Source organism: Carcharhinus amblyrhynchos, chromosome 2, assembly GCF_965287045.1.
Source record: "Carcharhinus amblyrhynchos chromosome 2, sCarAmb.v2.hapA, whole genome shotgun sequence".
NCBI classification, from domain to species: Eukaryota; Metazoa; Chordata; class Chondrichthyes; order Carcharhiniformes; family Carcharhinidae; genus Carcharhinus; species Carcharhinus amblyrhynchos.
In genome coordinates, this window is record NC_137325.1 from 117,354,300 (window position 1) to 117,369,176 (window position 14,877).

At 40.9% G+C, this 14,877-nt stretch overlaps 1 protein-coding gene across 7 annotated transcripts in view; it reads right to left on the minus strand.

The window, feature by feature from the left end:
* mpp7a (MAGUK p55 scaffold protein 7a) overlaps positions 1-14,877 on the minus strand; it is a 467,172-nt gene that overhangs the window by 431,370 nt on the left and 20,925 nt on the right. The window contains exon 2 of one of the 7 annotated variants that reach the window (XM_080211691.1): positions 2,750-2,891. The exons of the other annotated variants lie outside the window; for them this stretch is intronic. The gene's annotated coding sequence lies outside the window, so the exon portion shown is untranslated. The remainder of the gene's footprint in view (positions 1-2,749; positions 2,892-14,877) is intronic. 7 annotated transcript variants of the gene reach the window in all.

Below are 14,877 nucleotides of genomic sequence, written 5' to 3' on the forward strand. Positions count from 1 at the left end.
CTCCATCTCATCCACTATTCCACCAATCTTGGTGTCATCAGCAAATTTACTAACCCACCCTTCAGCCCCCTCTTCCAAGTCATTGGTAAAAATCACAAATAGCAGCAGACCCAGCGCTGATCCCTGTGGTACACCACTGGTAACTGGCCTCCAGTCTGAAAATTTTCCCTCCACCACCACCCTCTGTCTATGAAACAGCCAGTTACTTATCCAATCGGCCAAATTTCCTTCTATCTCACACCTCCTTACTTTCTTCATGAGCCTACCATGGGGAACCTTGTCAAACACCTTACTAAAATCCATGTATATGACATCAACTGCTCTACCTTCATCTACACACTTAGTTACCTCCTCAAAGAATTCAATCAAATTTGAGAGGCAGGACTTACCCCTCAGGGAAACCGTGCTGACCATCCCGGATTAAGCTGCATCTTTCCAAGTGGTCATAAATCCTATCTCAGGAGCCTTTCCATTAACTTACCGACCATTGAAGTAAGACTAACTGGCTTATAATTACCAGGGTCACTTCTATTTCCTTTCTTGAAGAGAGGAACAACATTCGCCACTCTCCTGTCCTCTGGCACAACCCCCATGGGCAGTGAGGACCCAAAGATCAATGCCAAAGGCTCTGCAATCTCATCCCTTGCCTCCACAAGAATCCTAGGGTATATCCCATCTGGCCCAGGGGACTTATCAACCCTCAGGTTTTTCACAATTGCTAATACATCTTCCGTCAGAACATCTACCTCCTCCATCCTATCAGCCTGTATCTCACACACACCCTCAAAAACATGGCCCCTCTCGTTAGTGAGCACTGAAGAAATTCTATTCTATTCGACATCTCCAGCACACAAGCATGCTGAACAAAGCAAATAAAGATTAATGGAAAACTTTTAATTGACAGCTAACTTTCTTTTAAATTGACAATCTTCATATTTAGTTCCTGGTGGACACAGCTGAAATAAAATCAGAGCGCCCCAATTATGCAGACTAGGGAACAAACTTTTCCAAATTGATTATTCCTGCTGTCATCAAGAGTAAACACAGTAAGAAGTCTGACAACACCAGATTTAAGCCCAACCAATTTATTTGATAGTAAACTCACAAGCTTTCGGGGTTTGCCCTTTGGCAGGTGAATGGAGAGTTCTGGCCTCAGATAGAGCATATAACAGCACAGACAGTTTACAGGTTACTGATTAGAATGCAAGTCTTTACAACTAACCTGCTATTCAAGTCTTAAAGATGCCGACAATGTGAGTTACCTGACGAAGGGCAAACCCCGAAAGCTTGTGAGTTTACTATCAAATAAATTGGTTGGACTTAAACCTAGTGTTGTCAGACTTCTTACTGTGTTTAACCCAGTCCAATGCTGGCATCTCCACGTCATCAAGAGTATCCAAGGCAAAAGATCTGAACTTGAAAGTAACTCACTTTCTATTGGACCAACGCTGACTTTGTTAACTCATTTCTTCTCTAAATATTTATAGAAAGTTTTATTATATGTATTTATATTTCTAGCTAGCATTTCTCCTCCTTATTAATTCCTCCTTAATCTTGTAGCTGTCCTTCCACATATCTCTGCACAATTGTATGCGTTTTCATCAAGTCTGATCCTATCTTTAACTTTCTGTAGTTAACCACGGATGGTGTTCCCGTCCCTTGGGCCTTTTCATACTCAAATTATAATGCCCCATCTCCAAAGTCCTTGTAATAGTGATTTGGTGGAAAAATAGAAAATGCAGCTCTGGTACTGTGATGCAGAACCTCAGATAACTTTGAGGACTATTAAGATCACAAAATTTGAGAGATTTAAGTACTAATAAAATCTATGAAGATTTTGTAAGACAGTTTTTGTGGGTTACAAGTTCAAAAAGACACTGAACAGGCTGTTAAAAATCAATAAAGATTATAATTTAAGCAAATATCAGGAGATTGAATGGACAAATTTTCATGTCCATCCTGCTTTGGCAATGCATAGTACAAACTTGAAGCTCAACAGTATCACAAGGATCATTTCAAGTGCTCTTTGCACAGATTGAAAGTGAGTCACTATTTATGTGAACTAATACTGACAAATAGGTGACTAAATTATGACAGCGCTTGAATGTTCACTACATTTGGGAAAAAAATTCTGAAATGGGGAACCATGGATGCTGAATATGAACATAAAAGAGACAACACTGTTACAAACTTTGAACAGTAACTAAAATAATTTAAATGCATTGAAAGGGGGCACCCCAACAATAGGTTGTGGACAAAGGTAGCTCAATAATTTCTCTGATTCTCTACCTGACAAATATTCAACTAAAAGTAAGCTTCATGGGTTCTGTCACAGTGTCACTCTGTATACCTCATGAAGGTCACGATGTGGAGATGCTGGCGTTGGTCTGGGATAAACACAGTAAGAAGTTTCACAACACCAGGTTAAAATCCAACAGGTTTATTTGATACTAAACACCATATGCTTTTGGAACACTGTTCCTTCATCAGGTGAGTGGAGAGTTCTCACTCACCTAACGACGGAACAGCATTCTGAAAGCTTGTGGCATTTACTACCAAACAAACCTGTTGGACTTTAACCTGGTGTTGTGAAACTTCTTACTGTGTTTACCTCGTGATAACCAACTGAAAACTCCGCCATGACTCATTTCAGGAAAAGTCACCCAGCAAAAGATAATTTTCCCACATAGCTACAATAAAAAGCATCTCCACAGTTCATGCTTAATCAGAAACCCAACTTTACACCTACGTTGCAAACTAGACACCTTTTTTTCTGAACTAAGAACCACAGTAGGTTTAATGGATCTATCTGTTCGTCCAATGATGCAAAACATTGATGCAAACTTCATTTGCATATGCATCAAATCCACATAAATTCCATGCATACTGCCCTGCAGGTCACAACAAGGCACATATTTGTTAGATGACATTTAGTTTCCAGCTGAAACCAATCCCAAACCAGTCTACCAAGTAAGCGTACAAGAGGGAGAAACAGAATAACAAGTCAGATACATGGGACATAAGGCAGTCTGAATTTGGTCCAAAGTAAAAGAAGAACCAAAATTAGGTCAGAAAACATCATAAAGTTTTTAAAAAGGATGCATTTCAGACACAACAAACCTTTTTCAACAAAGTGAAATTAGTTTGCATCTCTGCCATGCCAAGAACTTTCACCGAGACCTCAGGGAATGCAGCTTGTTGACATTCACTTTCCTTTGGTGTCTATTTGGCTGTTTGTGGTATTGTCATCTGGATCAAACAGCCAATTTGGCTAAACTGCCATTCCAGGGCTTCAGCAATAATGTAACCTGACACTCCATTGTAGTTCGAACAAGAATGTGGCCGTGTCACAGCTGATATCCTTTAGATAAAATGATAAAACCAAGGATCTGAGAACGTATGTAAAAATACCTCTGGGGCTTTTCAAGCAGGGAATTCTGTTGATAAGCTGGCCAACATTCCAACATGAAAAATATACATCCTGTTCACTACTCTAATATTAATGATCTGGACTTAAGATATAGAAACTATAAATTCCCAGTGCACAAATGATACAACACTTGTCAATACAATCAATCGTGATGAGGATAGGGTAATGTCACAACTATGTTAGTGGTAGTGGTGTTTAAACAAAAAGATCTGGCTTGTGCACACAGATTCAAAATAGCAACAAGCTTTATTGCAGGAACTACTGCCTGTACACAGTATAAAATGAAACTAAACAGGAGCCTGTGAAACACGCCAATGACAAAACCAAATCATGTGATCAGCTTAAAACATGATCATGCAACCACTTAGCTATATAACATACCTTCCCATCTACTGCTGGTGTCATGACAACAAATTATTACAAGGTTATACATAGGATCAATAATACTCTATACACAGTTGTATGCACCAATCATTATATAGTTAAATGGAAAATTTATCATAAGGATATCTATTCCTCTTTGAGTTCTGTATAACTTTCTGGAACTCAGATGTTCTTGACCCTACAAGTGTGATTTGGAACTTCAGTAGACGCTTCTCTTGGAACTAAGTCTGCAACATTTGCAAGTGGTATAATAGCAAAGGCACAATCATCAGACAACTCAGATTCAACAAAGTCTTCCGTAGCAATATTCACAACATTAGGGAATAAAAATGTTGGTCCTTCTGGAGATGATTCTGAGAAATCATTTCAAGATGTCAGCATAGCATAGCCAAACCAGTTCATCTTTGATTTGAACTGTAAGAGATTGTACCTGTTTTTGAAACTATGGCTGGCACTCATTTCTCATTTGTGGCACGATTATGCACTAACACTCGACCTCGTTGCTGAAATAAGCTTTGAGAAGGGCAACTATAAGAACATAAGAAAACTTGAGTTTGCTGATGACACTCTGCTATCTCTAAAGTTTCTGGAGCTAATAACAAATTAAGCATAGCTCTCAACATTCTCTGAGTCGTAATCAGGTGAACTTTGGGTAGTTGCACGAGTAGTGTTGCTATAAGATGCCAAAAAGCTATTCACACAATGCGATAACAAACCTTGCATTTTGAAATGGTTAAACAAAATTTAGTAGATTGTACAAATCTTTCAGCTGAACCACTGGGTGATGGATGATCAACTGTTTACATAAATAACATTTACATCGAGATAATCCTCAAACTTCTGTAGTAATCTGTGAACCATTATTGCTAACAATCTTTTCTGGTTTATCAAATCTTACAAAAGATTTGTCACATTTGTCAACAGTTCGTTCAGATATCGCAGATCATATGATGCCTCCTGGCCACTGACAGTGTACATCAATTACGACTAACAATGTGCAACCCTCAAACCGACTAGCAAAACCTACATGCAAATTTTACATGGCATTTCAGGGTGTAAAGGAGATAATGGTGGTGTATTTCTTATTTGCCCAAAGCATTGACACTGTCCCACATTTTCTTTAATTTGACCATCAAGACCCAGCCACCAAAAATAACTATGTGCTAATTCCTTCATCCGCATTATATCAAGATATACTTCATGTAGCTTTTCAAGAACTCTTCCACATAGACCAGGAGGAATGAGCACCCAGATTCCTCACAATAGACACCCACTCTGGACGATCAACTCAAGCTTTGGCTTCAAATGAGGTTTCAAATGAGGATGCGGACAATATGTTCCAGCTATCCTTCTTTTCAATACTATTTCCATCACCTTGCCCATCACAGGATCATTTCTGGTATGTCTCTGAACTTGAGAAGCTGTCACAAGCAAAATGATCTACTGGTGAAAAATAAACAATATTAGCATACAGATGTCCCACTGCTTCCACACTCAGGTACAGGGAAGGAGGCGATTATCCATCCCAGGCACCTCAGTCCTGGCACCCAGATTCCCCATGAGTCTAGAAGCTGACAACCCCACACTATCCCCAATGCCAAGCACCACCTCAACCGATTGCTGACCATCACCACAGCAATGCCTCAACGGGCACATGGTCGTCAATGGTATCCCATGTAGCTGCATCATCCCTTCTGCACCTCCAGTGCAAGTGTATGGTCACTGATGTGCAACACAAAGTGGTCCCTCTGGATGCCCCTCCTCCCTCAAGATACAGATCCCAGAGCCCGATACACAGGCAGCCACATGAGGAAAACTGGGCTCAGCGCTCCTGCACTCGCTGAGGGCATATAGGTGGCTGTGGGCAGGGCCACATTGAGGAACCCTTGCGTTGCAAACATGCAGAGACCCATGTGGACATGTGGAGGAAAACCAGTTTTGACACATAGCGTGCAACTCTGACAGATGGTAAGGAAATGCCTTCCTGACATCCACGCAACGGATAATCATTGGAGGGAGCACTGCACTGTTCATGCAATGTGCAGAGCTGTGTTAACACAAGGCAGCATATAGCACAGCTGTTAGCACAACTGCTTCACAGCTCCAGGGACCCGGTTCGATTGCCAGCTTGAGTCACTGTATGGAGTTTGCACATTCTCCTCGTGTCTGCGTGGGTTTCCTCCAGATGCTCCAGTTTCCTCCAATAGTCCAAAGATGTGAGGGTTAGGTTGATTGGCCATGCTAAAATTGCCCCTTAGTGTCCTGAGATGCATAGGTTAGAGGGATTAGTGGGTAAATATGGGGATATGAGGATAAGGCCTGGGTGGGATTGTGGTCGGTGCAGACTCGACGGGCCAGGTGGCCTCTTTCTGCACTGTAGGATTTCTATGATTCTACGAACACCTGCCAAATTCCATTGATTGGGGCAACAACTGCCAGACCTCATGCCTTTAATTGTTAGTGGGATCTAGGATGGAATGTCCAAGAAAAGCCACAGAGCCTTACCAGCTGACAGATGGCAGGGTGAAGCGTGCAACATGCATGGCATTTACCCAACCTTATGTGGAAGCCCCATAAAGGTCCGTCAGTAGGCAGGGAGAATGCTCACCACACAATGCCCCCTTAGGTGCGATCTATTAGCATAACCCAAGCAGGGCAGGGAAAGGGGGAATATTGTATAAGTTCTTAACTTAGATTACAAAAGGAGCATCCTTCACAGCTGAAAAAATTCATGACTGTAGGTAGAATCTGCTATCAAAATAGCATTTACAGCCACGTGCAATGTAAATATTTGAACAGTACATGCATATTAATTAAATATACAAATGCTGTAATTCCCTATCTCAACCAAATTAACAGGTCAGATAGTAATTATGGAAAAAAATACCTGCTGAGATAAATAGACGTTGTGCTGTTCCACTATCAAGTGCACTACAGTTTACTCTAACAGATCTCCAGAATTTTTCAAAAATGATGAAAAGAGGAAGATATTTTCAAGTAAATCCTATTATACACAGGTCTCTGCCCCAGCCCTTTATATTGAATTGCTTTACACTCAGGGGTTAAGCTAGTTAAAAGGTCTTTGATGTAAAAATGCTGCTCAAAAATCTACAAATGAACCTCTTGGGTTCAATTATCAATTTCTTTTGAACGACAAGTGAAAGTTATGGTTGTTTGCAATTGCCATCATTTCAATCACACAATCAAACTCATCGATTTTTCAACATACACCCTCAAAATAAGGGGAGGGCAGTTTAGAACAGAGTTGAAGAGTAACTTCTTCACTCAAAGGGTGCTGAATCTCTGGAATTCTCTACCCGTTGAAGTGGTGGAGGCTACCACGTTGAATATATTTAAGTCACGGGTGGATAGATTTCTGAGAGACAAGGGAATTAAGGATTATGGGGAGAAAGCGGGAAAGTGGAACTGATCCACTTCAGATCAGCCATGATCTTATTGAATGGCGGGGCAGGCTCAAAGGGCTAGATGGCCTACTCCTGCTCTTATTTCTTATGTTCTTATGTTCACTTGAGTGCTGCTATCTGGGTGGGCCATTCATGAAGTTTAAACAACATAGAATATGGTGCACGTCACACATGATCAGAAGAGATGTCACCATGATAATATGTTGTTATAAAGCGGACGTTGATCTCCCCTCTGAGAACTAACGCCGAAATAGCCAGAGGAGTACCTCGCCTTATAATCTGTAAGAAGTGTGACAGAAGTGGTGTGACCCGCTCTTCAGCAACTTGTAATGGTTGAATACAAAATAAAGCCCTGACACATACTCTAAAACCAACATATAACAATTTATTTATCTAACTAACCGTGAACAGTCTAACAACAGTAACTAACAGTGACTAAACTATTAACAAACTGACTAAGTCCCTTCTAACTATTAACAATTCCCAAATAAAACAAGATTCTAATGGTCTGCTGATCCAATACATATAATTCCCGCTGTAACAAAAATAGAATTTAGTCACTCTCTAAACTACAACCAGGTTCTGTCACTTCTGGAATATTCTGGTCCTTCTCTGTTGATTCATCTCTCTGGAACTTGTTTCTTATTTGGTACCTTTGCTATCTAGATGGTGCTTTGTCTAAGACATAGATGAAGCCAAGAGAGCCAGCAATTCTCTCTCTCTTGAGAGTTGAGAGCTGCTATTTCTGGCAGATGCTCTGTCCTTTAATCTCACTGCCTCCTTCATTTATACCCGTGACGACGTCAATATTTCCCATAATAGGATTGGCCCTAGGTTGTCAAAGCCATCAGATTAAAATTTTAATAGGTTCTTGGTATCTAAGTGGCTGATTCAAATTGAATGGCTAAATTCAAAAATTTGCTGTCTTGGTAAAAACTGCTACTTGGCCTTTCAATACAAATATTTTATTTTGGGCTCCCAGGATCCTCTTGGGAAGAGTGATCATTGTATGGTGGAGTTTCTGATGCAGATGGAGGAGGAGAAGGTGGGTTCCCGGACATGTGTCCTTTGTTTGAACAGAGGGGAGTACGGTAGGATGAGAGGGGAATTGGCGAATGTTGATTGGGGGAGCGCGTTGGAAGGTAGGTCTGCTGAGGAACAGTGGAGGATCTTTAAGGAGATCTTTCTTGGTGCTCAGCAGAAATTTATTCCGATGGGTAAGAAGGATCGAAGGAGAGATAATCAGCCGTGGATAACGAAGGAGGTAAAGGAAAGTGTTAAATTAAAAGCAGATGCGTTTAGAGTAGCTAAGAGTAGTGGGCGAGAAGAGGATTGGAAGAGGTTTAAATGTCGACAAAGACGTTGACAAAGACGTTGACAAAGACGTTGACAAAGACGTTGACAAAGACGTTGACAAAGACGTTGACAAAGACGTTGACAAAGACGTTGACAAAGACGTTGACAAAGACGTTGACAAAGACGTTGACAAAGACATGTAGGATAAACTATGAAGCTGGGCTAGCGCTTAATATAAAAAAGGATAGCAAGAGTTTTTATAAATATATAAAAAGGAAGAGGCTGGCTAGGGTGAACATTGGACCCTTAGAGGATGAGAGGGGGGACTTAGTGGTAGGGGATGGGGAAATGGCTGACGCCTTGAATAACTTTTTTGTTTCGGTCTTCACGGAGGAGGACGTGAATAATTTGCCGGGTATTAGCGATGGAAAGATGGTAGGGGTGGAGGGCCTGAACGACATTATTGTTACTAGGCAGGCAGTGCTCGACAGACTGGAGGGACTGATTGTGGACAAGTCCCCTGGACCGGATGGAATGCATCCGAGGGTTCTGAAAGAAATGGCGGAGGTGATAGTGGATGCCTTAGTGATTATTTTCCAAACGTCGCTGGATTCCGGGGAAGTGCCGGAAGATTGGAAAACGGCTAATGTTGCGTCGTTGCTTAAGAAGGGTGGCAGGCAAAAGGCAGGGAGTTATAGGCCGGTTAGTTTAACGTCTGTTGTAGGTAAAATGTTAGAATCCGTCATCAAGGAGAAAATAGCGAGGCATCTTGAGGAGAATTGTTTGATAGAGCAGACGCAGCACAGTTTCGTTAAGGGGAAGTCGTGTCTGACAAATTTATTGGAGTTCTATGAGGATGTGTCTAGGGCGGTGGATAGAGAGCCAGTGGATGTGGTCTTTCTTGATTTACAGAAGGCGTTTGATAAGGTGCCTCACAAGAGGTTATTACAGAAGGTCAGGGGCATGGAGTTGGGAGTAGGGTGTTAGCGTGGATAGAGGATTGTCTGTCAAATAGGAGGCAGAGAGTGGGGGTCAATGGGTGCTATTTGGATTGGCGGTTGGTGACTAGTGGAGTGCCCCAGGGGTCGGTGCTGCGGCCTCAGCTATTTACCATTTATATAGATGATCTGGAGGAGGGAACCGGGTGTATGGTGTCGAAATTTGCTGATGACACCAAGATTGGTGGAACGGCAAATTGTGCGGAGAGTCTGCAGAAGGATCTAGATAGGTTGGGCGAATGGGCCAGGAACTGGCAAATGGTATTTAATGTTGGCAAATGTGAGGTTGTCCACTTTGGTAGGAATAATGGTAGGAACGACTATTACTTACATGGCGAAAAACTGCAGCATGCGACGGTGCAGAGGGAGCTCGAAGTCCTTGTGCATGAATCGCAAAAACCCAGCCTGCAGGTGGTCAGGAAGGCAAATGGGATGCTGGCCTTCATAGCAAGGGGGATTGAATATAAAAGTAGGGAGGTCTTGCTGCAGCTGTATAGGGCACTGGTGAGACCGCAGCTGGAGTACTGTGTGCAGTTTTGGTCGCCACACTTACGCAAGGATATTTTGGCCTTGGAGGGAGTGCAGAGGAGGTTTACTAGGCTGATACCAGAGTTGAGGGGGTTGAACTATGAGGAGAGGCTGAATAAACTAGGCTTGTACTCGTTAGAGTTTAGAAGAATGAGGGGAGATCTCATTGAGACGTATAAGATGATGAATGGGATGGATAGGATAGAGGTGGAGAGACTCTTCCCGCTCAGAAAGGACAGTAGGACTAGAGGGCACAGCCTCAAGATAAAGGGGGGGGCGGTTTAGAACGGAGTTGAGGAGGAACTTCTTCACTTAAAGGGTGGTGGATCTCTGGAATTCTCTGCCCGTTGAAGTGGTGGAGGCTGCCTCGCTAAATATTTTTAAGACGTGGGTTGATAGGTTTTTGATAGGCAAGGGGATTAAGGGTTATGGGGAGAGGGTAGGAATGTGGAACTGAGACACGACAGATCAGCCACGATCTTATTGAATGGCGAGACAGGCTCGAGGGGCTAGATGGCCTACTCCTGCTCCTATTTCTTATTTTCTTATGATGTACTGCATTTTTTTTAAAAACTCTCTAAGCACAGGAAAAGCACCAACTTTTAAAGGGACCATGTAATGTTTTCCCCATTCGCATATTACAACTTTACCATTCTTACATACACCAAATTCTAACTTCCTACCTCCCGATCTACAACTACTCTATCCAACTTCGCAACATTATCTGCAGCATTACTTCAATGCATGCATGAGCTTTAGTAAAGGTACTTTCGAGCAAACCACTTCAATCACACGACAAATCAAAACTGACAACTGTACACCATTTGCTCCTAATTTTGAGTCAAAATCTAATTCAGAAAAGGTCAGCAATGAATGAGATGTTTATGAAGAGTTATGTGCAACATATTCTGCAGTATGTTGTATATACCATAAAATTTCAAGGTTCGAACTGATCCAATATATCTGGGCTATAAATGAATAGACATTTTTATTTTGAAGAAACAATTTTCTGTTTTTGATCACTGCTCAGAGGTAACTCCAAAACATCTCCATATGGGGACACAAGGCAAACAATGAAGTGCTCTCAGCTCTCTCAATTGTCTCTGAACTGCTTGCCTGCCACTATGAAAAGTGGTATCCTGGATGAAATACCAAGGCTACAAAATGCTTCCCTTCCAACTGAAGTGACAAGTGAATCCTGGAAGCAATTTAATTTTAAATAGGAAAAAGGATATCTACTGGAAAAAAAATTATAATCCATGGCACCACAACTCAAATCCAGTTGGTTCCCATTGTGTCTATGAAAAGCAATGTATATATTTACAGATGTAACAATCCTATTTTATGCATATTACATGCACCATATTCAAACAGTTAAAATGCACTGACTTTTATGCTAAAAGCTTGATTTTAGGGACAGCTTTGATCAAATGAATCGGCAGTGAGCTTTAGGGAAAGCTCAAATTCAGTCGAACACAAAAGAGGATTTTCAAAAACAAGTGCACGAACATCTTTACTCAAAATAATTCCTACTTACAAGTACACTAAGTAAGTTAGATAAACAAATATCAATTGCGGCCATTCCCTGATGAATTGACATGTATTGTAACCTAAATGGAGACAGTCAAGTAAACTGGAGGAACTTGCATGTGTTGGAATATAAAGATATTTAAATCCAACATTTTCAGGCCAAATAACCAGATGGTGCAAGCTTCAGCTTTACATGTCGTATTTTTTTTTAAATGAATGCAGGTAAGCTTCTGGGTCAAGGCTGTATTACAAAATGAGTCAGTCGAGAAAGGGACGTTGATAAATATCAACTGAATGAAAGAACTTGACAAAGGTCAAATAGATAGCATTAGCATCATTCGAGCTCAATTTAGATTACTGGAATTAAGAATTATTTAGGATTGTGACTTTAGCAACATTCAAATTGACTTTTAACATGAGTTTAAGTTGTGTTTCCCGATTTAGAACCATATTGTTCCACTTCATGAATAAAAAGGTAGAACAACAGAAGAAAAGGTCTTTATTTCCTGATTATGCAAATCAATGTCTTTGAAAGCTTTAAATCTAATTAATATTTTGTTAGAGTCAGTTGAAGACATACTCTTCTAAACAGCTGGACCCTGCTTTCTTTTCACCAATTTTTCACCTTGAAAGGGTCAAGACTAAGTATATTCAAAGTGGTAGTTCCTATCATCTGATCATTTCCTTTCCTTACCCAATTGTTGCTTTTTATTTCAATCTTTCACCTGCTAGATCCTTTGTTCCCGTTCTTTCATTCCCAAGTCTTTCCAGTAGTTCTGAATATAACCCCTTCTATTATCTAAGCTCTACCCATTTTAAATAGGATTTATGCAATATGAATTGCACTGAAATTTTATACTTAGAATCATAGAAACCCGACAATGCACAAAGAGGCCATTTGGCCCATTAAGTCTGCACCGGCCACAATTCCACCCAGGCCCCAACTCATATCTCTACATATTTACCCACTAATCCCTCTCACCTATACACTTAGGACACCAAGGGGCAATCCCAGCATGGCCAATCAACCTAACCCACACCCTCCACACAGACACATTGTGGGGTTACAGGGGTAGGGGCTGGAGTGGGATTTAGGTCAGTGCAGACTCAATGGGCCAAATGGGCCTCCTTCTGCACTGTAGGGATTCTACTTTGCACACACCATCTCTCGAAGATTTAATACAAGTAAAACGAGCACCAAAACAGATTTTAGACAGCAAGTCAAAGACAGAAATTGTAAAAAGAAAATGTGCTAGTCACAACTTGCTGTCTGTCTTTATCTTACTACTGACCAGTGAGTGGGGGGATAAAAACTGGACAGGGGATTCGTTATAAAGGGTAACCAGGAAATACTCTGTTTGGCTGTGGTCAAAATGTTTTGGATCAGGTACATCGCTACCCAGAACCAACATTAAAAGATTAAACAATTGTTTGTTAAACAGTCTTTTTTTTTACAGGTGTAATATATAGGCTGATTCAAAACACACCAGACTTCTGAGCCCTTATAATAATAATATGAGCAGCCTCTTTTCTACTTATCAGTAACATGACTGAGTAAATGCCCTGCCAGAAATGGTGGTGGAAGCAGGCACATCAGCAACATTTAAGAGGCATCTGGATGGGTCCATGAATAGGGAGGGAATAGAGGTATATGGACCAAGTAAGGGCAGAAGGTTTTTTTTAAGTTAAGGCAGAGGCTTGGAGGGTCAAAAGGCCTGATCCTGTGCTGCATTTTTATTTGCTCTTAAAGTACCTAAGAGACAGAAATTGTGAGATTAGCAAAATAAACCTTCCAGTCAACAATGACTTTAGTCCTACTTTTGCTGAAATGTAACCACAATTGCTGTTGATTCTACAATGGCATTTCCTAATCCCTGAAGTGATGGGCAATAATTCCTTCAAAACTGCTTTTAATTGCTTTACGTTCCAGCCTCTTAATCAGAGAATAAAGGACTACATAACTTGGTGGTATATTACATATCCCGTAAGCCCAGTGACATGTCTAAATATTGCATACAGCTTCGACCAAGGTCAGGATGAACTCAACTGTGAGGACCATGGCTCACATTTGTTGAGTCATTCTGCCCAACACACATGCATGCTTCTCTGCTTCAATGCAATAACAACTTAAATAAATTACCATATAGTTCCTGTCAGGAATGGAACCTGTTCTATATGCACAATGGTCATTAACTCGGTTTTTTTCAATAGGTATCCTTTTTTTGCTGTTTGAAAGATTAAATCCTTTACAGGATTCACGCATCACTTCTCCTTGAAGGGAAATATTTTGTAGCCTTGATATTTATCCCAGGTGTATCTACAATCTAGCTGTGACTGTAACACTACATTCTGCACTCTCTCATTTCCTTCCCAACGAATGGTAGATTTTGTCTGTGTAGCACCCAAGAACCATTTCTTATCACTATGTTACTTCATGTGACAATAATAAATCAAAACCAAATCAAAAGGAGGCCACTTTTTAAAATAAATTTCTATTTTCTCAGAGGAGCAAATCTCTCAACAGAAAGCACCTTGAGTACCTTCTTAAAAGGAGTTCCCCCAATTTACAGCAGACATAAGTTCTGTCATAAAATGGAAGCAACACGATTAACTTTGCATGTTGTTCATAATGGGTATTCGTGAACAAATCATGTTCTTAATGTTGAACCATAATTGGTACAGTACAATTACTAAATTTTGTTCAGAGCCCAAATCTGCAGTGCAATGACTATCTCACCCACACTGTGGCAACAACTGGTTTAGGAAATAGAAATGATTCACACCAGAGTATTCTGTACATTGATGTTCTGGCACTTTGAACAAACATTGCTGGCCATCTGTGCAATATTCTAGACATTGATGCTAGCAGCTTTTCACTGTTGCATCCAGACCATGACTTTCTTGAACTAGATAATGGAGGCCAGAAATTTAATCAAAAATTAAACATCAGAGTGACAGCATATAATTGAAGGGTATCACTGGCTTAAATAGAAATCAGCACTCAGTAATTGGTTCCAATACTGTAAATCAGTGGATTTTTTTCTAAGTATTCAACTTAGAAGAGGACATGTATTTATATGCCGTCCACAACAACTATTTGCATTCATGGAGCAACAGGAAAATATTGTGCGGATGGCACAGTGGTTAGCACTGCTGCCTCACAGTGCCAGGGACCCAGATTCGATTCCCAGCTTGGGTTGCCATCTGGGTGGAATCTGTACAGTCTACCCGTGTCTGTGTGGGTTCCCCCCCCCATAGTCCAAAAAACATGCTGGTTCGGTGCATT